A 24,523-nucleotide genomic window follows, 5' to 3' on the forward strand; every position below is an offset into this window, starting at 1 on the left:
CCGAAGGAGTCACTGGAATGCATATCCTTGTGACTTTGAAAAATTAGTAAGCATTTTGTCAACAATTTTGTAAACCACAGTAATTGTGTTTGTTATGATACCCATTACTTTTAAATGACTCATCTTTGTCAGGTTCAGTGTGGCTCTACACCAGCTAGATGATGGAGATATTTGGGCCCTTATTCCAACATGGCAGTTCAGTGATTTTAATTTTTCTATGTACCTCTTTTAAATGAATTTTTTAATGCCACTCATATTGAATTGTGTTACTTAAATGAAAAGTTTGTACAATTTGCACAATACTGTTTTTCTGATGCAGCATGGAAGATAGTACTCACTTTGTACAGCATTGACTGGATATATAACACCATGGATTGTCCTTCATGCATATTTGAAGTGGGACAGCATTTGGTTGTCATGTCCTGAAATGATGTTAGGTGTGGTAATATTACTACATATTTACCACAATGTATTAGTACTGCTAGTAATGCAGTAATTACCACTGCTGTACATTTTCCATGTATGAGCTCAGTTGTAATAGAATGTCACATTTTTGCTAAAATACCAATAAACTCAAATGTCAGGGGGTGGCTACAATTTGTCAGAATGGTATTTTCCCAAGTCAAAAATTTTTGATTTGTGTAGTATCAAGTCAAATTTGTAATCTGTTTAAATACACCTACCAGCTGCTGGATGTACTGTCTACGTTTTTAAGTTTGGAAACATCTTGTGAATATTGGTGTTGGAATTGGTCCTCAGTGATAGTGCAAAATGGACAATCTTGAATTGGCAACCCGTTTTACACCTCCACCCAATCTTCTTTTCTATTGATTTTAATTAGTTTAATCTCATTTAGTTAGATCATAGCTCGACCTCTTCCTCAACTCCATTTACCTACTTTGCTCCATATTCGTTGACATCAAAAATCTATCGATCTCAGTCTTAAAAAATGTCTTTGTCCCAGCCTCTGCAGCCTTATTGAGAGAGAGTTCCAGATTTCCACTACTGTTTGTATGGAAAAGTACTTCCTGATTTCACTTCTAAAAGGCTTTGTTTTAATTTTTAGATTGTGTCCCCTTGTTCTGGATCCCTCATCCAGAGGAAATAGTTTCTCTGTATCTGTCCTGTAGAATCCCTTTATCATTTTAAAGATCTCAGTTAGATCACCCTTCAATTTTTAAACTCAATCATTAGCACTGAACAGTTAATAATACTCAATACATTATAATGGGTAAACAATTAATATTTCAAAGACCAATCAGTAGTGTAGATAAGGGTTTAAAGTCCTTACAAGAAGGGCAAATGCTGATAGTGACCCATAATAAAGGATAAGAATGGAAGTTTGCCTCAAAAGTATATACTGCATCACATAGAAAAGAGGCCATATTTTTGCCATTTTGTGAACAGAGAGGAAATCACATCTACTGGATCGTTGTATTCTGGCAAGTTATTTTTAACTGTTATGGGGTACGGTTTTCAACTTTCCACTTGGGCGTAAGGTTGGTGTAGAAGGTTTGACTGCATGTTACAGAATCCTCTTGATTTCTGCTTTTAGATGCATATAGGAAAACCCATTAATAAAGATGATGCTACACCAGATAAATTGGCCCACAAGATTTCCCTGGCAGTAAGCTCCCCAGAATTTTCCAGAAATTAGTCTGCCTCAAAATATCCCAAAAGGACAACTTGGCTGCATTAAATAAATCCTCCACAATCAACTGTGCAGTCCAATAAGCAGCTCATTAATGTAAAAGTTGGTGTGCTGATGCATTCTGGCTTCTTTACCCCATATGGAGCCTGAAGAGTGCCAGCATTTTGTAAGGATTGGATTTAGAAATTTGGCTGAAAGACAAGGTTAAGCAGAGAGTTATTTAAGTATCATTTACCGAATAGCACAGAACTGATCCATGAAAGTTACAAACAAAAGTGTCTCCATTATTAGATAACATGTACTCCATGGGTTGTGAGCACTTTTAGAACATATTTTCATTTGTTGGTTATGCTGCAGTGGCACATTACTCATTGGTTATGGCATGTCTGGAAAGTGAACCTAGTATATTGTTGCCCAAAGTAGTGGGGGGAGTATGTTATTTTCAGGTCTTTTAAAATTCTTTGTTTTAGTTCCTACTTTATCTCAAGTCTTGGTGTCACAAAATTCATTAGACAATCTGAGGCATGCAGGTGCTAATAGATCTGGCAGTAACATCATTTGTTCTACATTGCTCAGAGCCCTTTTTTAGCTTGTGAAGAAACTCAATGGATCTGAAACTGTGAAACACTAAAGTTGGATGGTGGCATTTTACCTTTATAGTACAGGTACCAGCTTCAGATTGTTACCTACTTCAGAATAATGACAACTGGCACTGCAAGATACATTGCCCATTCTACATGTGTGAAAGTAAAGCTTATCACATCTGTACCTAAAACTTGCTGTCAACCTTTACCTTCTAACATTAAAAATGTAGGTCCTGAATTTCCTTGATAGAGTCTGTGGAACTCACTGGGACAAGGCAGGGCCCCAGTTACACTTGACCTCCGCCAGTTCCAGGAGTTCCCATTTGGGTTTATCAGGAGCAGAACCATCGCTCGCCACTCACAAGGCCAAGGAGTTCCCACTTCTTCAGCTCAGAAGTGATCCAGTTTGGGACTGAAGGTCAGCTATTCAAGATAGAGGAGGCATACCAAACTTCAGGCCGGTGCAAAAGGGCTCCCTCAGAGGGGAGGAGGTCCAGGAAGGGGAGAGGCATCAATCCTTTAGAAATGTTTGGATCGGGACCCTGATGGTTTCTAGGCAAGTGATTTTCTGGCATAATAGGGCAGGCAGTGACCAGAGGTGCATCTGTTGTGATGTGGGTACCTGTTAGTCTCATGTAAATGAGACACCCTCTCACTGACCTCGTAAATTCCGGCTGTGTTAGCACTGGCAGGCACAATCCTGGCAAAACTGCCGGGGTCACAACCCAGTGTTTTTGGGTCCTCAAAGGCAAAAGAATTGCTTTAGTTTTAAAATTTAAAAAGATGGGCTAGTATTGGATCCAGATCATAATTCCATTTATGTGAAGCATACAGCATGCAGAATAATCTGGTAAGCCAATTTTTTCAACACACTCTCATCCTCCAGTTGAATTTGTTATTGACATTATTACCAACAGTAGAATTATAGAATCGTACAGCACAGAAGAAGGTCATTTGGCTCATCATATCTATGCTGGCTGTTTGAAAGAGTATCCACTTAGTTCCACCTGTTTTTTCTTTCCCCATAGCCCTGCAAATATTCAAGCATATATTCAGTTACCTTTTGAAAGTTACTATTGAATCTGCTTCACCACCCTTTCAGAGAGAACACACGCCAGATCATAACAACTGGCTGTCTAAAGAAATTTATCCTTATCTCCCATCCAGTTCTTTTGCCAATTATCTTTAATATGTGTGCTCCAGTTACTGACTCACCCACCAGGCGAAACATTTACTCCTTATTAAAATTTTATCAAAACCCCTCATAATTTTGAACACCTCTATTAATTGTCCCTTTAACATTTTCTGCTTTAAGGAGAACAATCCCAGCTTCTCTCATCTCCCATATAACTGAGATCCCTCGTTACTGGGATCATTCTGGTGAATCTCCTCTGTACCCTCTCCAAGATGTTGACATCCTTCCTGAAGTGAGGTGTCCAGAATTCAGCACAATACTTCAGCTGAGGTCTAACTATAAAGGTTTAGCATAACTATAAAGTTTTGCCCAGTGACTAGATAAGATCTGTGTTAATTTGTATTCTTCAATAATGAGGAGAAAATATATATTTCAAATATAAAAGGAAAAATCTTTGTTACTTGTTGAGAAATTTAAGTTATCAACTAAAGCAGAAATTCACAGGACAATAATTTTTGATAAAAGGCTGTAATTGTGTAACTGCAAGGCAAGAGACAAGATATATGTGCACAATATATATCTTACATATATGTGTCCATCACCTGTCCTTCATCAAACTGTCTGAATAAGTGTGCTAGTGGTATGTATTTCATTGTGATTTTGATCAAGAATTTAAAGACTGTTACTTTAAGTTTTAAAACAAAAATTTGTACCTTACAGCTGGATAAACAGTGCAGTAATGTTGGCATGCTCCACATAATCTTTAAATTGCAGCATTCATTCAAAGAATTAAGCTGTGTCTTTTTTCTGATGGTATTATTGCAGATAGTGCTTGTGGGTGTCTCCCATCTCCTTATGTCTGCAAAAGGACTTTCTTTTCCATAATTAAGGCGAAACATTAAAAAGAAAATAAATTAGAAAGTGACAAGGCCATTTTATTTATTTAGAAAGCTGTGAAATTGTCTGAGTCCCATGCAGCATTTAGAATGCGAAAAACGAGACACCCAGCCTAATTCCGCCTTCCATCATTTGGTCTGTAGCCGTGGAAGTTATAGCACTTGAGTCATAGAGTCATATATAGCACAGAAAGAGGCCATTCGGCCCATCGAGTCCATGCCGGCTCTCCACAGAGCTATGCAGTCAGTCCCACTTCCCCGCTCGATCCCCTTGAGGTGTATATCCAGACATCTTTCAAATGAGTTGCGGGTTTCTGCCTCTACTACCCTTTCAGGCAGTGAGTTCCACGATATAGAAAGAAAAAGAATGAACATGCACATAAGTAGCAACTTGCACTGCTGCTAGACACTGCAAAGGAGCTCACAACCATTGAATTACTATTGAAGTGTAGTCATTGTTGTAATGTAGGGAATTGTAGCAGCCAATTTTCACACAGCAAGATCCCACAAATAGCAATGAGATAAATGGCCATATCATCTACGTGAGAATAATTTTCACTCTCAGTGCATGTGGAAAGTTGGTGTTGATGGATTGATTGCCTGATATACACCCCATCTAATTTTCCTGTTCATTTGCTTTGAGATTTTGTTCTGTCAGTGGAGATGGGACATGGAGAGGCAGTGGGGTTGGTATTCATCCCACTTCACTTCAGATACATTTAAGGGGATTCTAGATAAACACACGAGAGACAAAGGAATATAGGTTATGCTGATGGGTTTGGATGAAGAGGATTGGGAGGAGGCTCATGTGGAGCATTATCATCAGCATGGACCAGTTGGGCCAGATCACATAATTCTGCACTGTGCATTCTATGTAGATAACACTGGAAGAGAGTGTCCTAACAAGTGGGGTCTTCATGGCTGGACAAACAGCAGGAGGCTTACCAGTACTCTGTGGAGTTATGCTGCACAGTTTTAATTGTTAACTACAGTAGTACTCCTGTTCATGCAGATGGAACCTTGTGCGTCATCTCCTGCCAACATTACCGAAGCTCATTAGTCATAGGTAAGTGGACTGTTTTCGGAAGAGCAAAATCTGTAGGTGCCAGAAGTCTGAAATATAAAAGAAAAAATACTGGATTCGCTCGGCAGGTCAGACAGCATCTGTAGTGAAAAGAAGCTAAAGTTAACATTTCAGGTCTGTTAGCCTTTGTGATGTACCAATAACCCTATATTGTGAGTCAATAATATAGATTTCTTTGTAGCTTCAGTTGAATCAAGAGTTGTCAACATAGGAACATAGGAGCAGGAGTAGGCCACTCAGCCCATCGAGCCTGCTCCGTCATTCAATTAGATCATAGCTGATCATCTACCTCAATGCCACTTATCTGCGCTGTCCCCATATCCCTTGATGTCATAAACATCCAGATATCTATCCATTTCTGTCTTGAACATGCTCAATGTTTGAGCTTCCACAGCCCTCAGGGGTAGAGAATTCCTAAGATTCACCACCCTCTGAGTGAAGAAATTCTTCCTCATCTCAGTCTTAAACGCCTACACCTTATTCTGAGATTCACATTCCAATCCAGTTACATACATCTTGATAAAAGCAAAATACTGCGGATGCTGGAAATCTAAAATAAAAACAAGAAATGCTGGAACCACTCAGCAGGTCTGGCAGCATCTGTGGAAAGAGAAGCAGAGTTAACGTTTTGGGTCAGTGACCCTTCTACATCTTGATGTTTGGTAACTTAGTTATCATTCATGCTTCTCAACAAATCTAGAATAATGGCTGGTAATATCTAAGCATAAAACGATAGGTCCAAATTATTGACACTATGGAAGTAATAAACATTTTCCATTGGCAAATCTCAATGTTAAGGAAGTGAAACATTAGCTAGATCATGCCCCCAGTTGTTATCCAGTAACGTCTACTATCTATTCCCCAGTACAAAGCTTGTATGTGGATATCAGGTGTTGTGTTGCTCCCCATGCTGGAATAGCCAGCTTACACTTGCTGCCTAGAGTTACACATGATTGATGGTCACTTGGACAAGGGCCAGGAAGGCAGATAGCATTTATGGAGTGTAATCCAGCACCTTCAGTGGAGCACAGAAGAGATAATAGGTGTTAAAAAATTGTGAAACGCAACATTTATATAATGCCAGTAATATGGTAAAACGTCCCAAGGCCCTTCACAGTAGATTTATCAAACAAAATTTCACACTGAGCCACATAAGGAGATATGAGGAATGGAAAGAGGTAGGTTTTAAGGAGTGTATTAAAGGGAGAAAGAGAGCTAGAGAGGAAGAGAGGTTTAGGGAGGGAATTCAAGAGCTTAGGGCCTAGGCAGCTGAAGACATGGAGGCTAATGATGGAGTGATTAAATTTTTGGGTGTGCAAGAAGCCAAAATTGAAGGAATGCGGAGATCTTGGCATGCAGTATGGCTGGAAAAAGTCACAGAGATAGGAAGGGGAGAGGCCATGGAGGGGTTTGGAAAAAGAGTTTAAACTAAAAAAAGGACAAATATATCTGTTTTCTTGGTATCTGGGTGCAGTACACTGTCATTTTTCTTTTCATTTTCCTTTTGCTATTTAACAAGAAAAGTAGAGAATCAGTTTTCATCTTGCTTTACATTGAATTACATAGCATGTACAGCACAGAATTGCTGTTTGTTATTGTGTAAGCTTGTGTGGAAGACTCGTTGCAGAGGAAGTGGCTATTTTGAGAAAACGTTGTCCACTTGTGAAAGTTTGTGTTGTTGGAGCAGTCATGCAAGTTACAAAAGGACGAGAGCCAGCATAAAGTGGCCAGATGTAAGGAGAGTAATAAAGAATGTCATTTAACCTTAGCGAGCAGGAAATAGCTGATGTAGGGAGGATGGGTGTTAAATCTCAAGGAAACAGCCAAGGCACCATGTCATTGTTGATTAATGAAGCTATTGTTATAGACAGGGTCTTCAGGTCAAAGGGTGATCACGCTTTCTGCTAAAAGGAGGCATCTTATTGTAGTGCATCCTTTAAGTAAAATGTCGACAGTTGGTAATGGAAACAATGTGACATGGGCACAACACACTAAATTCCAGCAGACAGGGCCCTGTTAACACTGCACCTGGTCACATTACATTGCTATGCTACTCATTACAAAAAGCAGCAATACTCCTTGCCCGACATTTGACATTTTCTCAGCCTTGCAGTCTGTACTGAATGAGCACATCCAAAAATTTTTTTTAAAAAACAAACCTTTCGGTTTTCACATGGCATCCAAGGCAATATTAAACAGCTCTCAAATGTTCTAGCAGCCACAACAGGAAACATTGTAAAACATTAAAAAAAACTTTGATCCTTAACTATTTTTAATAGTGTACTGAATATCGAGTTGAATGTTCGTATACCGATTTTACTTCTTTATGCGGAAAGCTCATGGAGTAAACTGAATTATTCCACTGTAGCCCATATCTACCCTTCAAGTAATGTAGAGCAGCATCTCGTTGGACTCCAAAGAAGTACCGGGGGAGAGATCATTACAGCAAGTATGACATTAAAGGTTGTCCATAGCAGCAAAAAGCCACATTCTTCGCTGCTGCTATTTTTTCTATTCTGGAAAGAGTCTAGTTAGCATACTTGGTTGATGATCAGTCCCAGTTTTGAACTCTGCCTGCATATCTTGGAATAACTCCATCTCACGCTCTTGGAACAAGCTACAAGCAAGAGCATGTTGTGTGATAGATGATCTGTCTCTCTTTCATTCTCTCTGCCAATCTTTGTTGTCCTTCATCAGTACCATTATGGTCATGTGTCCTTGAATGCTCCTATCCTGTTCTTCCAAAACTGCTTCCATTATTTTTTTCCAAAGAGCATACTATTAGGGAATATCTCCGTGGTAGGAGTGATATTTAGTTTTGTTATTATATGCACTAGATATAAATAACAAATTGGTAAAAACAACTGGCCCACACTTATTTTTAGATTGCATTTTGTGTGATTGTTGATGAGCTTTGCTAATCCTCTAAGATATTTTCCTGCATCTACTGGGCTGACAGCAGTGCAGAGTGTAAAGGGGACAAAACTGAACATCACTGTTGGCCAGCTAGATTAGCACTCTTTGCTAATGTCAGACGAGTTCAGTGGAAACCCTCTTGCCTCTGAGTCTGGATAGTTATAAGTTCAGGCCCACTCAAAGGTATATGTACAAAATCTAGCCTGACATTTCAATATAGTGTTGAGGGTAGTGCTGTATTATCATAGGTGCTAATCTTCAGTTAATTGAGATCTAGTTTTTGCCAGCTCAGGTGGATGTAAAAGATCCCATGGAGCTATTTGAAGTAAAGTAAGGAAGTTCTCCCATATTTACTTTTCAACATTTATCTCTCAAGCAATGCCATCAAAAACTGATTAACCAGTCATTTATGCCACTGCTATTTGGGGGACCTTGCTATGTACAAATTAGAAGCCACATTTCCCTAGGAAAAAGTGACTACATTTCAAAAGTAATTGCCTGTAAAATGTTTTAGGATAGCTTGAGGATGTAAAAGCTGCTATTAAATATCAGTAATTTCTTTCTAATGGCATGTAGTTTGGAAACATGAAAAAAGTGGCAGCCATAGAGGCTTGTATTGTCAGTAGTTTGCATTGAATCTGGCCTCATTGGCCTCATAATTATACAGAGAACAATGCTCTACATGTGGAACTGTCAGCATTGACAATTGCTGATGAGGTTGTGCATATTTTTAGCGATTATGAAGACAATTCGAAAACCACGAAATTCCTGAAAAAAGTCACAGTTCCTTTGACAGATCTTCAATTGTGGATATATTTAAAAATAATTGGTGATGAAACTGTGGGTGGCACAGTGGCGCAGTGGTTAGCACCGCAGCCTCACAGCTCCAGCGACCCGGGTTCAATCCTGGGTACTGCCTGTGTGGAGTTTGCAAGTTCTCCCTGTGTCTGCGTGGGTTTTCTCCGGGTGCTCTGGTTTCCTCCCACAGCCAAAAGACTTGCAGGTTGGTAGGTAAATTGGCCATTATAAATTGCCGCTAGTATAGGTAGGCGGTAGGGAAATATAGGGACAGGTGGGAATGTGGTAGGAATATGGGATTAGTGTAGGATTAGAATAAATGGGTGGTTGATGGTCGGCACAGACTTGGTGGGCTGAAGGGCCTGTTTCAGTGCTGTATCTCTAAGTAAAATAAAGAAACTGTGCCCTTTGTGCAATATTTGAGCAGCAAATAATGTTAGACCCCAGTTCAGAGCAACAGAAAGGACACAGAAAGCTAAATTCCTGATCCCTCAGGTCAATGTCAATCAATAATTAATACAGGACTTTTAAAGTTGGAAGCTCCTTATATGAATATGGCCAATTCCAGTTACAAGGGCAAGCATAGATTATGGTGATAAATATGACGTCCAGCCCTCAGGTAATACTCTTCAATTTAAAATGAAAGATTTTTATAAATGAAGAATTCTCGATCTAAGTCTTGCACAGGGCCTTCTAGTAGGTTAGAGCTAGGGCAATATCAAAAGCAGTACCATTTAAAATCCTAAGTAAATGATGACTGACACTGAGTTATATGTTTGTAACATACTAGAAGGGGATTCTTCCCACGGGTCTCAAGAAAAACACACCATCCAGTGAGGTACTAAGTCATATTGATCTAGAATCTTCGTGCTTCAATCCTTGGTCTTTGTTAAGTTAGCTGATCTCAGCTGGGTCCATGGAAGACCCAGTACAATTGCCTTCAGTGCTCTGAGCCTGAGAGCAAAAAAAAAAAATCAACAAGATGCTATGCAATGAGTCCATTTGGTCATTGCATGAGGGCATGAACAGGTTGGGCTGTCATGCCCATGCCACTACCCCCAACAGTCAAATAATTAGCCAACTATCCAGGTTTACATATAAAGAATGGACATTCAGGTAAGGGCTGCAGCCTAGATTTGTAGTTCAGCAAGTCAATACCTTCAGATGGATGGGAAAATTTATGATGGAATGGGAAACACCATCAAAAGGATTTCAATTCTGTCATAAAGATCAAGAGTGATGGCTCCTGCAGATCACATGATTCTCCCAGACCTGAAAGTGTGTTATGCTGGACGGTATGTTTCTAGAATTGAACGTGTTCTGGTGGTTAGTACATGCCTAGAATTGAAAACGCCTTCTGTCATTTAGTTCACTCCCAGACTCTTAGGCCTTGATATTTACCCACTCATTCCCCCCAATGACAGATGTGAGAAGGTTGGGATGGGGGAGTGTGGGGTCAAAGAGTTAATTACGGGGAATACGCCCCCAACAAGCTTTTTTACGGTGTGGTTATCGGGGTGTCCAAGGTAGGACACTTAGTCAACATATTTAAATCAGGCTCCCACAGTACAATTGCGAGCCGATTTAAAATGAACTATTGCTACATTGGTTTTCCGCTTGGAGTGAAAGGAGACCAGAGCTGCTGGCTCCCCAAGATAAGTGCCTTTTTCACCACTCCTTTGTGCTCCTCCTGGCCCCTCAAGGAAGCCTTTGGCCTCCCAGATCTTAACAGCAGGACCGTATTTAAATAATGCTTGCCAGACTCCCCCCACCCCCTGCACGCTGGCCCAAACACCCGGTCAGATTCACTACCGGTCCGGCAGGTGGGAGCAGGAATTTGGTCACAGGAGACCGCAGCCGGTGACCTGTGGGAACAGACCCAGTAGTCAGTGGGTGGAGGGGATTTCATTTGTGATCAGGTGGGGGATTTCATTAGAACTGGGGGAGCACGCTGGGCTGTGGATTTCCCTTGCAACTGGGGAGGCCGGGGCAGGGAAGGCCTAAAGACTCCTGTGGGTTTTGAGGGAAGCCCTCCTTTTCCTCCTGGCCCATAAGGAGTTTAAACAGGAGGAAATGATAAAACTGACCGTGGCCTCTTCTGACCAGTTGGCTCCTCCCACTGTTGCTCTGCTGCCAGGCTGCAGACATTTCAGGAATCCCCCTGGTGTGATATTATATTATTTTTTTACAAAAATACACTTTATTCATAAAAATTTGTCAAAAATACATTACAAAACAGTTCAAGTTTGACATTTCAGAAAGTGCAATAGAGATCAGATTCCTTCGATACAGAACATGAGGTGCCTTACAACTCTTGCCATTCCATTTTATATACAAAATACATTGGCATTACAGAGCAAAAAACATTTTTTGGTGCATACAGCTCAAGACGTTTTACGTGGTTTCCTGCCCCTCGGTATACTATGGCGGGAGGACCTTACACAGTAGCCTTTCCCCGTTAAGCCTTTGGGGTGGCTGCCCCAAGTTTTAGTGCGTCCCTCAGCACGTAGTCCTGGACCTGGAATGTGCCAGTCTACAACACTCGGTTGTCGACAGCTCTTTGCACTGGAAGACCAGCAAGTTTCGGGCAGACCAAAGAACGTCTGTAACCGAGTTGATGGTCCTCCAGCAGCAGTTGATGTTTATCTCAGTGTGCATCCCTGGGAACAACCAGTAGTGTACAGAGCCCTGTGTTACGAAGCTGCTCGGGATGAACCTCAACAAAAACCACTACATCTCTTTCCACTCTTTGCCTTGCAAAGGCACATTCCAGAAGGAGGAGGGCAGTGTGCAGAGGCAGTGAGACTCCGGGCATGCAGGAAGGATCTGACAGGGAGGGCCCTTCTCACCACCAGACAAGCTATGACTTGATGCTTGTTTGAAAGTTCTGGTGATGAGGCATTCTGCCAAATGACTGTGACAGTCTGCTCGGGGAACCATCCAACAGGATCCACAGTCTCCTTTTCCCGTAGGGCCTTGAGGATGTTATGTGCGGACCACTGCTTGATGGACTTGTGGTCAAAGGTGTTTTTCTGCACAAACTTTTCCACGACAGATAGGTGGTACAGCATGGTCCAACTAAAAGGAGACTTCCACGGCAGAGTGGCCAGACCTACCCTTTGCAACACTGGGGATAGATAGAACTTCAACACTTAGTGATGCTTGGTGCTTGCGTACCGGGGGTCTACGCACAGCTTGATGCAGCCGCAGACAATGGTGGCCAGGGTTAGTGCAACGTTGGGGACGTTTTCTCCCTCTTTGTCTCGAGGTCTGAACATCATATCCCTGTGGACATAGTCCATTTTCGATCTTCAGACAAAGCCGAAGATGGCTCGGGTGACCACCACGGCACAAGAGTGGGGTGTGGGCCAGACCTGCACCATATATAACAGGAGGCAGAGAGTGGGGATAAATGAGTGCTATTCTGGTTGGCAATCAGTCACTAGTGGTGTGCCTCAGGGATCGGTGTTGGGACCGCAATTATTTACAATTTATATAGATGATTTGGAGTTGGGGACCACGTGTAGGGTGTCAAAGTTTGCAGATGACACTAAGATGAGTGGCAGAGCAAAGTGTGCAGATGACTGTGAAACTTTGCAGAGGAACATAGATACATTGAGTGAGTGGGCAAAGGTCTGGCAGATGGAATATAATGTTAATAATTGTGAAGTCATTCATTTCGGTAGGAGTAACAGTAAAAAGGATTATTTCTTGAATGGTAAAAAGTTGCAGCATGCTGCTTTGCAGAGGGACCTGGGTGTCCTTGTGCATGAATCGCAGAAGGTTGGTCTGCAGGTACAGCAAGTAATTAGGAAGGCAAATGGAATTTTGTCCTTCATTGCTAAAGGGATTGAGTTTAAAAGCAGAGAGGTTATGTTGCAGCTGTATAAGGTACTGGTGAGGCCGCACCTGGAGTACTGTGTGCAGTTTTGGTCTCCTTACTTGAGAAAGGATATACTGGCACTGGAGAGGGTGCAGAGGAGGTTCACTAGGTTGATTCCGGAGTTGAGGGGGTTGGCTTATGAGGAGAGACTGAGTAGATTGGGATTATATTCATTGGAATTCAGAAGAATGAGGGGGGATCTTATAGAAACATAAAATTATGAAGGGAATAGATAAGATACAAGTAGAGAGGATGTTTCCACTGGCAGGTGAAGCTAGGACAAGAGAGCATAGCCTCAAGATTAGAGGGAGCAGATTTAGAACTGAATTAAGAAGGAACTTCTTCACCCAGAGGGTTGTTAATCTATGGAATTCCTTGCCCAGTGAAGTAGTTGACGCTTCTTCAGTAAACGTTTTTAAAGCTAAGGTAGATATCTTTTTGAACAATAAAGGAATTAAGGGATACGGTGAGAGCGCGGGTAAGTGGATCTGAGTCCACGAAAAGATCAGCCATGATCTTATTGAATGGCGGAGCAGGCTTGAGGGGCCGGACGGCCTACTCCTGCTCTTAGTTCTTATGATCTTATATACAGCAACACCGAGAGTGCCTTGTACCTGATAACCAGGTTCTTACCTGCAATGGAGAGGCAGCATCACTCCCAGATGACCAGTTTCTGTTTCACCATGGCTGCTTGCTCCTTCCAGTTTTTGCCACATGCCCTGGCCTTTCCAAACAATATACCCAGCACCTTCAGGTAGTCTGAGCTGACGGTGAAAGGGACAAGGGATTGGTTAGCCCAGTTCCCAAAGAACATGGCCTCATTCTTGCCGCGATTTACTTTGCTTCCTGAGGCCAGTTTGAACTGGTTGCAGATTTGTCTGCGATCTTACAGCAGATCCTAGCAGAAGATGACGACACCATCCAGCTCGTCCAGGGTTAGCGGCTTGTCCAGAAGTTCCCTCGTATTGTCATCTAAGACCTCCGTGATAAAGGACAAGAAGGACTGAGAGGCCATGCTGTCTGTGGGCTTCACATCGTACAACCCAGCATAAAAGGATTTGCTGATCGTTAATATGTCAGACTGCGATAACGTTACCGAGCCGTCCTCTTCCTTCAGGCTGCTGATCGCAGAGCTCTCTCTGTGTACGCTTTGGAAGATTAAGTACAAGCACATCTCATCCAGCTCAACGGAGTGGACTCTGGACCGGAAGATGACCTTGGAGGTCTCCATGGGAAAGAACAGGGCCTGCTGGCTCTTCATCTCGTGGAGATTCTCCTTGACATCGACCTCCATTGACTGCAGCAGGAGCAGATTCTGCATGCTTTTCTGGAGTTGGGATATTTCCCCCTGTCTCTCTCTCACCCTCTAAACCCCTTTGAGGATGAAGAACCTCTTGATGTTCACCTTGATCACTTCCTACCAGAGTGCCAGGGACTCAAAGAGGGGTTTCACAGTTCCCCAACCTTTGTAATCCCTTTTGAATTCCTCATTGTTCTCTGGGGTCAGCAGTTTTACATTCAGCTTCCATGTCCCCCTGCCAACTCTCTGGTTGTCCTGTAAATGACAGTCAGCCAGTAGAAGGCAGTGGTCAGAGAAGAATGACGGTTTGACGTCGGTGGATCTGACCGTGAATCTGACCGGGACACAAACAGGATGTCAATCTTGAAACAGGCAGACCCGTCTGGTCTTGACCAGGTGTATCTATGCTGCACTCCGTCTGCAGAGCTGCTGAAGATGTCGTGCAGCTTGGCATCTTTTACCGTTTCTATTAGGAATCTGGACGTGGTGTACATTTGACTGTTGGCCCTGCCGGATCGTCCAGCTGCATCAACGATGCAGTTGAAGTCACCGCCTAGAATGACCGGCCTGGATGTCACCAGCAGCAGTGGGAGCTGCTGGAGGATAGTCAGCGGCTCGCTGCATTGGACCGGGGCGTACACGTTGCTTAACCGGAGTGGAGCATTTTTGTACATTACGTCTGCTACGAGGAGGCAACCGCACACCACCTCCTTAACTTCGGAGATGGTGAAGTTGCCTCCCTGCAGCAGAATACCCAGGCTAGAGGAATGGGAATCATTTCCCCCTGACCAGATCGACAGCCCGTGGGACCACCATCGCAACCATTGCCTGTAAGTGCTGCGGTGCGGGATTCCACATTCCTGCAGAAACAGCAGGTCAGCTTCGACATTGGCAAGGTAGTTCAAGGTCGAAACACATTGTATAGTGGATTTAATGCTACACACATTAATGGAAGCAATCTTTAACCCATTAAAGCTGTATGTTGCTTGCCACTCCAGGTGTCATTATGAGTCCCAGTCTTTGGCTATGTTCCTGCATTTCTATAGTGTTCACAAACTGTTGCACAGTTGTTGGGCTCAGAAAACTGTCCTGGTCACTCACGGGGTTGCGGTTCATTCCGCTGGGGTGACATCAAGGGGGTCTTGAAGGCATCAAGGTTTGGAATGTTCTCTACTGGTGGTGTCTCTCCCTCTGTTCCTCCTTGAGGATGTTGCTGCTCCCAGCTTCCTGGAGCTGGGGTGCACTGGGCATCTCACTGCGCTCGGTGCTTTGGGGTTGGGGTACGCTAGGCCCTTCGCTGCTTCCAATGTTTTGGAGCTGGGGGGCCTTCTCTTCCAGCTGCTTTGTGTTCTGCCACTTCTTTTCCTGGTGACATCTTTCCTGCCCTTCCTCATCTGATGAGGAGCAGCCGCTGTAGTGCATCTCAGACATTAGCCTCCTCTTGCCACTAGTTTAGGGGGTGGCTTGTTCCTTTTTTGGGCCTTCTTCTTTGTGGTTTTCCACTTGCCACTTACCAGGTTGCCCCTATGCTGGCTCCTCCTCCATTGATTCTGCATGCTGAGGAGGAGGCTGTGGACACAGGGTTGGGGTTTGGCTGCTTGCTGCAGCTCCCTCTGCTTTCTTCTCCTTGGTTTCCTTAGACAGATTTTCCTCACTGGGGGGCTCGGTGGGCGAAAGGTTGCTGGTCACCTTCGCAGCTCCAGCCATATTCACCCCTCCTTCCTCCTGCCTCTCCTTGGTTCTCACTGCCTGTGCGTAATTGAGGCAGTGTTTTGGGCAAGTCTTGTTGAGGTGGCCTGCCCCACCACACAGGTTGCAGCACTTACTCTGCTTGCAGTCCTTTGTCTGATGGCCTTCTTGCTTGCAGTTCTTGCAGAGCACTGTGCTGCAGTTGGCCATCACATAACCAGATTTGCCACAGGTACGACAAACCCTGGGCTACACCGTGTAGATTAAGTAGTCCTGACTTCCCCCAATAGTGAAGCTGGAGGGAGGGCGGAGGATGGTTTCGCTGACGTCCACATTCAAGGTCACCTTGATTTGCCGTTTGCTGGTCCAAATCCCAAGCGGATCCTTGACCTCGGTGCTGCTCCCAGCCACGTCAACGTAACTGCTGAGGAACGTGAGCACATCCAATACAGGAACATGGAGGTTGTAGAGATGGATGGTCACTACCCAGTTATGTTGCAAAAGCAGTGTAAAGAGTGGCTCTGCTGTGAGGATCGACAGCGGCGCCTGGTTTCCTCTCTCCTTGAAGACGCCACGTTCTTGAACGTCACTTCATAATAGCCACTGCTAGGGAAGTCCTGCAGGCAGATGATGTCTGCAGCTTGGAATCCACAGCATTCAAACAGGACGCACTTAATGAAGAAGGTCCGGTCCATGGGTGCACCTCCTTCTCTATCTTTGACTGCCACCATAACAGTGGTACGCACCCCCTGACCTGGAGCTCTGGTGTTGGTTACAGCCATTGTTTGCTTGAAGCCTTCCCAGGACAGGCACTAAGATCCAAACCAACAGGAAAACAGTAACCACTGTAGATCTCCAATCCCAAAGGGTGAAATGCCATAAAAACGGCACTGAAATTCCACAAAAAACACAAAAAGAAAAACATAAAAACACCACCTACAGGATCCTCTGCTGATCATGGTCTCTTCCTTAATAAAAGCAAAATACTGCGGATGCTGGAAATCTGAAATAAAAACAAGAAATGCTAGAACCACTCAGCAGGTCTGGCAGCATCTGTGGAAAGAGAAGCAGAGTTAACGTTTCGGGTCAGAGACCCTTCTTCGGAACTGCAAGGCTAGGTTCCGAAGAAGGGTCACTGACCCGAAACGTTAACTCCATTATGGTCTCGTCCTTGCCAGGTGACATTAATATTATGTTACACTGCTGATGAATTTTGCATCCTAAGTAGACACTCATCCAGGACCTCAATCTCCACCTTCATGTGATGGCGGGCTGGAGCAGGATTTTAACTTTCATGATTTTAACCCGTCGCCCAACCCTTCCCTGCCTGTCATGTTAAAATTGAGGCAGGTTTTTTGTGATATATACTGTTTGGTTTTATTCATTGTATTGCAGCTTTTCCATTGCACCATTCTATTGGGTTCATCAATATGGCAACGTGCATATATGCAAAAGAGACACCATTTGCTTGCCATGCAATGCTTTTGGTGACTGTGGAAATGACACATCTTTTTTGATAACATGCCAGGATAGGTTTAAGGTTTTTTTTCAGCCTAACAAGGTTTAAAGTGCTGATAACTGTACTTCTAAAGGCAACCTACCAGAGCAGTACAGTAGACAAGTGCTGAGGAAATCCTAAAATACTGTTATTACTGTAAACCTTACTGTTTTAAATACTCATTCCCCAACTTATATAAATAACCTTTACAAATAATTGTTGAAGTCATGCATTGGTTAACAGTAAAGTGGTGGCTAAATATATATGGTTTGCATTTCTTCCCTCCCACTAAAATCTCTCTTTCTCCCCACAACATTTGCACAATTTTGGATGATATGTGCATATTGGTCTGACAAGCAATTCAGCCGTTCTCAAAACTGACATAACAATGTGGCTACATTACTGCACTCATCGCTATTTTTATATGGAAACCAAATGGCTGTAGACTTAAAACAGAAAGGGACATTAAGCCCTCCATTGGTGCTTCATTTCACCCTAACCTGATGAATTGTTTCCATGACACTTTTGAAAATGAGCAGAATGTTTCCTTTTTTCCCCCTATTCTCTGACTTTTTAGCCTAGTTCTATTTTAGTCATTGTGTAAACTATCTGTTCTGCTGAAGGACAAGAGTTCAATCACGCCCTAATTTTTGGCATTGCATGTGGAAGAGTCTAAGAAAAATAACATTTTGCATTAGTGTTACGACCCAGTGAGAAAGAGGTCTAGGGTTCCCTTTCAGCCTTCATCTGGGCTTACCATAACAGGGTTTAATTTTAAACATACCGTGCTTTTAGCTCCCCTTGGGGAATCCTTGTTCACCGCTTTCCAATTATAAGGCAAAGAAAGCAGCACAATCAGGTTTGCTTAGGTTTAAAGAAAAGAAGGTTGAAATTTATTAAACTTAAACCTAAACTCTAATTCGGTTGATGCCTACGGATACACGACACACCCACGCTAGCATGCATACGCAATACACACATGCAAATAGAGACAGAAAAGAGCAGAAGAAATAAAGTGGAAAAAGTTTGAGGCATTATCTGAAGAGGTTTTGTCACGGTTCTTCACGCTTACTGTAGAGTCCTTGATTGTTGGTAGATCTTGCTTTTTGTTGGGGCCCAGTATTCTTCTTAAACCTTGTTTGCTGTAGGAGACTTTTCTCTTTTGGGGTTCATGTGTCTTCAGTGGATTCAGAGGCTTGTGAGAAAGAGATGGGAGCAGACAGGCGAGATCTTCTCAGTCCAGGAGCAAACAGCCCTCTTTTCGAGTTCAAAAGACCCTGGAGCAGCCAGTTAGTCATGCTGGTCGAACCAGTCCTGGATTGTACCATCTTAGCAGTCACTGGAATGCTCCTCTTACACGCAATACCTGGTGATCAAGGTCCATTGTAGGTTGAATGTGTTCGGGAATGGTCCTTTGACCTTCCAAGCACTGTCTGTTAATATGCAAATGTCTTTTTCCAGCCATGGCTGATATGTTTAACAAGTCATTTTCTCATTCCAGCAACAGTTTAAAATCAACATTCATGACAAAATTAATGTGCCTCATTTTTGGCATGTGGGAGCCTAGCATAACAATTAGAAATGCCATTAAATGTCAAGAATGAACCAAAGTAAGTGAAAACGGAAGAAGAATAAAGTTTGTTTATGGATACTGATTGACAATAAAATAAATCTCATGATTGAAGCTACGATTCTATTACTTGCCCCATTCCTGTTCTGCCTCTTATCTAACTTGTGACTTGACAAAAAGTGGTAAATCTAATCTTTATATATTGGCATGGGTGGGCAAGTTTTGGCATCAATAGGACATTTACCAATATCAATTGTCATAACAGACATTACGGCAATGGAAACTGGGTTGGCAGACTGTCTCTTCTGCTTCTTCTTCTTCTCAGGTAGTCCTTCGGGACCAAGAATGACTTGATTCTACTCCGGTTCAATGTGTTCTAACATGGCTAACAAATTTGATGTGTGAACTGCAGACACCAACACATGTGGGGCAGGTGGTGTTTGAAGAGCTGGATAGGCGAGTTGCTTGGCAGACTGTAACTAGCAGGGTACAGCAAGACCAGTACTTGGGCCTCAGGTATTTACAATGTATATTAATGACTTAGATGAGGGGACTGAATGTAACATATAAGAGTTTGCTGATGATATAAATTTAGGTGGGAAGGTATGCAATGAGGAGGACGCAAAGAGGCTGCAGAGAAATATAGACAGGTTGGGTAGTGGGCAAGAACATGGCAAATGGAATACAATGTGGTGAAGTGTGAAGTTATCCACTTTGGTAGGAAGAATCAAAAAAAGCAGAACATTTTTTGAATAGTGAGAGACTGGAAAATGTATGCATTGTTACGGACAGGTGGGAAATGATAAGGATGGTTTCCCTTTTACATCTCTCAACTGATCGAAGACAGCATTTTTATTAGAAATGTGTTTTAAGCCTTGAGAGTTTTAATAATCAATAAACAAATGACAGGTTTTCTCGTAGGTTTAAAGAAAGATAAATGGCACCCACCCACATACACACATATGCACACACACAAGAAAAGGTAGAGATTAAAGATAGCATGTATTTAGGTCTAATGGTTTTTAAAAAAGAGTTCATTGTGAATCTTCTTTGTTTCCCTGGGAGAATGATCTAGAAATGGTGCAGGCCTGTTTTCCATTCATCTGGTTCACTGATGCCAAACTTTGGAAAGTTTCAGGTGGACGGATGCTTTGCTGCAGACTTCTTTGGTCAAATCTCAGTCACAGTTCAATGATAAAGGTAGGTAGATTCAAGGTCACCTTTTGTCTCTGCCTTTAGGTAGTTTAAAGATGGTGTTCTGGTAGGGTCCTTCTTCGTGCTAGAGTGGGTCTCTCTTCCTTCTGGCTTTCTGCTTTCCACAGAAAATATCTCTTATTAAAAACTCCTTAACAGAGACTTGGCTTCTGAACAGTGACCCAAGTTTCTCTCCCATTGTATTTTCACAGATGGCATTTGATGATGCGGCCATTGTTAGACTATGGGTTTGGATGTTGTTTATCTCTGTGTCATTTTGATAAAGTGTTTTTTTCACACCCAATATTCTGAGTTTTAGTCTGGAGTCTCTAGTTGGGATTTCATTCTGGTGGCGGGGGTCTCAATGTCTGGATAAAGCAACGCTGAAATCCCTGTGTCACCTCTTCTCCAGAAGGCCCACTGAATCTAGTGTCAATCAGGCACTTAAGTGGACAGCAGTGGGCCTTCCACAGAATCAAGGACCCCATCGCTAGAAGTTCAGCCTTTGGAGAGTTGCTGGCCAATCAGAGGCTGGCAGCTGCAGCACCACTGGGGAGGCGGTGGCTGCTGCTGGAGGAGCACCGGAGGTCAAGGAACAGCCACCCCCCACCCCCCCACCCCTTCCTGATGCCGGGTCCCTCATTCAGGCACTAAATACCTTTTAATAAGAGACCCGCCACTCCCAGAACCGTAAAGCAGCCTGCAAAGTTTCTCGTGCTGTGTTTCCCATGTGGCGACAAGGCTGCCCGCCGCATGGCTAATTGTGGCTGCAGCGGGAAGAGGCCTTCCCACCCCAGACTAAATTTTGGCACAGGCAGGATGGTGGTGGGAGAGCCCCCTGCCACCATCCCACCCGATTTTATGCTCTCCCTGCCTCCAAACCTGCTAGGGGGAGGGCATAAAATTCCCCTCTCTCTGTTTTCAAAGTCATTGTTAGCCCAACTTGTTGAAGAGGAGTAGCCATTAACATTGAACGGGCCATTTACATTTCTAATGCTTTCTTCAACACTTGACCAGACATGTCAGTTTGTTCAACGTTCCAGCAGCTAACATGCATATTTGCAGTACAGGAGAGGTCACCTGACCTCTTACTCCATCTTGTTTTGCAGCGAAAGATGCCCGTTTTGAGTCCAATTCATCAGTTCATTTTATAGTTCATAATTTCTCCTGGCGTGAACATGACAGCATTTAGAGGGGCCTGGGTGTCCTTGTATATGAATCACAGAAAGTTAACATTCAGGTACAATAAGAAATTCGGAAGGTAAATAATATGTTAGCTATTATTACAAAGGAATGAGAGTATAAGAGTAAAGAAGTCCTACTATAATTGTACTGGGCATTGATGAGGTTACACTTGGTGTACTGTGTACAGTTTTGGTCTCCTTACCTAAGGAAGGACATAATTGGCCTCGAAGGAGTGCAACGATGGTTCACTAGACTGGTTCCTGGAAGGGGTTGAGTGGACTAAGTCTATATTCCCTGGTGTTTAGAAGAATGAGAGGTGATCTAATTTAAACATTTGTGGGCCTTTACAGGATAGAAGCTGAGAAAATGTTTCACCTAGCTGGGGAATCTAGAATACCAGGTCACAGTCTCAGAATAAGGGGATGGCCATTTAGGACTGAGATGACAACGACAGCATATATTTGGGTGGCACAGTGGCGCAGTGGTTAGCACCGCAGCCTCACAGCTCCAGCGACCCAGGTTCAATTCTGGGTACTGCCTGTGTGGAGTTTGCAATTTCTCCCTGTGTTTGCGTGGGTTTTTGCCGGGTGCTCCGGTTTCCTCCCACAGCCAAAGACTTGCAGGTTGATAGGTAAATTGGCCATTATAAATTGCCCCTAGTATAGGTAGGTGGTAGGGGAATATAGGGACAGGTGGGGATGTGGTAGGAATATGGGATTAGGGTTGGATTAGTATAAATGGGTGGTTGATGGTCGGCACAGACTCGGTGGGCCGAAGGGCCTGTTCCAGTGCTGTATCTCTAAACAAATAAATAAATATTTACATAGTGTTTTTAACATAATAAAATGTCCCAAAGTGCTTTACAGGAGCATTATAAAACAAAGTATGACACCAAGCCACAAAAGGAGATATTAGGTCGGATGACGAAAAGCTTGGTCAAAGAGGTAGGTTTGGTCAACATTGGAGAGGCATTGGAGGAAGATGGTATGATGAGGATAATTTGTTTGCTCAAAGGTTTCTGAATCTTTGGAATTCTCTACCCCAGACAGCTGTGGATGCTCAGGCAGTGAGTATATTCAAGACAGAGGCTGATAGATTTTTGGGTACTAAGGGATATGGGGATAATGCGGGAAGGTGGAATTGATGTAGAAGATCAGCCATGATCTTATTGAATGGCATAGCAGACTTGAATGGCTCCTCTTTTTTAATTTCTTATGCAAGAGTTACTCAGGGTCTGGCAGTACAATACTGTATGCCTGCAACATTTTTTTTGTGGGGTCACTTTGATCACTTGTACAGGGCTCTAGTTTTGTCTCATAGCCAAAGTATGGAGAACATTTTCATCTCATCAATCTAATTGATACAAATTCATTCCCAACAGTGACAGGCCAATGCACAAGGTTATGCCACCTATCCATGGCACTGTCAATATCTCTCTGGTCAGAAGCATAATCTAGTTGCCTTTTAAATCCATTTACTTCAGTGGCACATCCTGGTACATTGTTATATTGTTCCATAAGTCTCCTCTCTCTGTTCCTTCTTCAAATCAATGAACTCCATTCATCATCCAGCGTTAATTACTCTTTTCCTGATGATTTTACTGCAGATTCCCTTCAGTTCACATGCCATCAAAAACGCAATGTTTCCATTCCTCTTACACTGCAGCGGCAGAATCTGTATATCTTAATCTTCCTGTTATCCTGTCATGGGGCACTGAAAATCTTGTTTCTTTCAATTCTTCAAAGACACTGTTAAGAGTCTCAGTTTAACATAGTGAAGGCATAAGGAGAAATAACAAGGGAGTTCAGAAGCACAATGATCACAGTAGTATTAACAAGAATATAGAGAGGCAATAAATATGGAATAAAAATCAGATGGGTTCCACAAAGTGTGGGTGATGATCTGCTCTACCGAATAGTCTCTTCATGTTACCTTCAAGTCTAACAACTGCAATTTTTACTCGCTTTGTTTCTTCACTTAATATTCTTGATATCTCTATGTCCTCTGACCTCAGATAGTGCTCTTCTATCTCTTCCATTGCTAAAGCTGCCTTCAAGAAATTCAGTTTCCTCTTTTGCAGTGAACATTTCTTCTCCTTCAACAACTTTTAATTCTCTATGAAGTATAAGTCTGTCTGAAGCTGGTCCCATATCTGGAGAGACATTTCTAACACTTCCGTGACAAGAAAAACCTGTTGTCAGATGCGCAGCCACTCCATTACTGATAACCTACAACTTTCTTCATTTCAATCTTCTTTGCCTCTCTATATTTTTGTTAATACTACTGTAATCAATGTGCTTCTGAACTGTTTTGTTCTTCCTCCCTATATCTTTGTTAAAATTGAGACTCTTAATACAGTCTCCAACTCACTCATTCACAGGAACCTGAAACACCTTACCTCCCATAGCCCTTTCATATCATTATCATGGCCATGAATTTCCTTAGAATTTCTGCTGCTGTACCTTAGTTTATACGTGTAAATGGGGTTTCTGTCACAGTTCCAACTAAATTATCATGGCGCAGTGACAGGAAGTCTGAGCAAATTAGGGCCCAAATTTATAAAGCCCATGTGTGGTGTTACCAAATCATTGCTTCCTGATTTATCTGATCGAACAAAAAAAACACAAAATGTTTTCAAAGTTACTGTATATTCTTGTGGAGTCAGAAGGAGCGAGATGTTTCTTCTGGTTCAACGACAGTATGGTGGGCCAATACCAGCTCAGCACCCCCTCCCCCCACCGACCTTGACTTCACCTCCTCCTTCCAACCAGGAGTTACTGGGGAACATTAGGAACAGGAGTAGCCCATTGGGCTCTTTTGCTTCTTCCACCTTTCCGTTAGGTCATGGCTGATCTGTACCTCAACTACAAGTGGGCCAGATCCGTGCCAGAGCCGGACGGAATCGATAATGCCCAATTGGGGTGTACCTTTGGGATGCCTGTTTGGTGCCTGCAGCTCGTTGATTCCAGTCAATGAGGCCTCAGACCTCAAGCCAGCATGGTCCAGCCTGCGAAGCAATCATTCTACTAACTTGCCACCCGTTTTGGGCACAAGTTGAATTTCTCCCCCTTGGCTTTACTGAGCTGGATGGAAACACTTGTTTTGCTTGAACACAGTTCAACTGCTTTTAATTTCCATTT

General features: G+C 43.0%; 1 protein-coding gene across 4 annotated transcripts in view; it reads left to right on the plus strand.

The window, feature by feature from the left end:
• The first annotated feature begins 1,328 nt into the window (after positions 1–1,328).
• Positions 1,329–24,523, plus strand: part of LOC137376488 (zinc finger CCHC domain-containing protein 3-like) — a 153,532-nt gene continuing 130,337 nt past the window's right edge. For all 4 annotated transcript variants that reach the window (XR_010976246.1, XR_010976247.1, XM_068045161.1 and 1 more), the window contains exon 1: positions 1,329–1,442. The gene's annotated coding sequence lies outside the window, so the exon portion shown is untranslated. The remainder of the gene's footprint in view (positions 1,443–24,523) is intronic.

This window comes from Heterodontus francisci, chromosome 13 (assembly GCF_036365525.1).
Source record: "Heterodontus francisci isolate sHetFra1 chromosome 13, sHetFra1.hap1, whole genome shotgun sequence".
Classification (NCBI taxonomy): Eukaryota; Metazoa; Chordata; class Chondrichthyes; order Heterodontiformes; family Heterodontidae; genus Heterodontus; species Heterodontus francisci.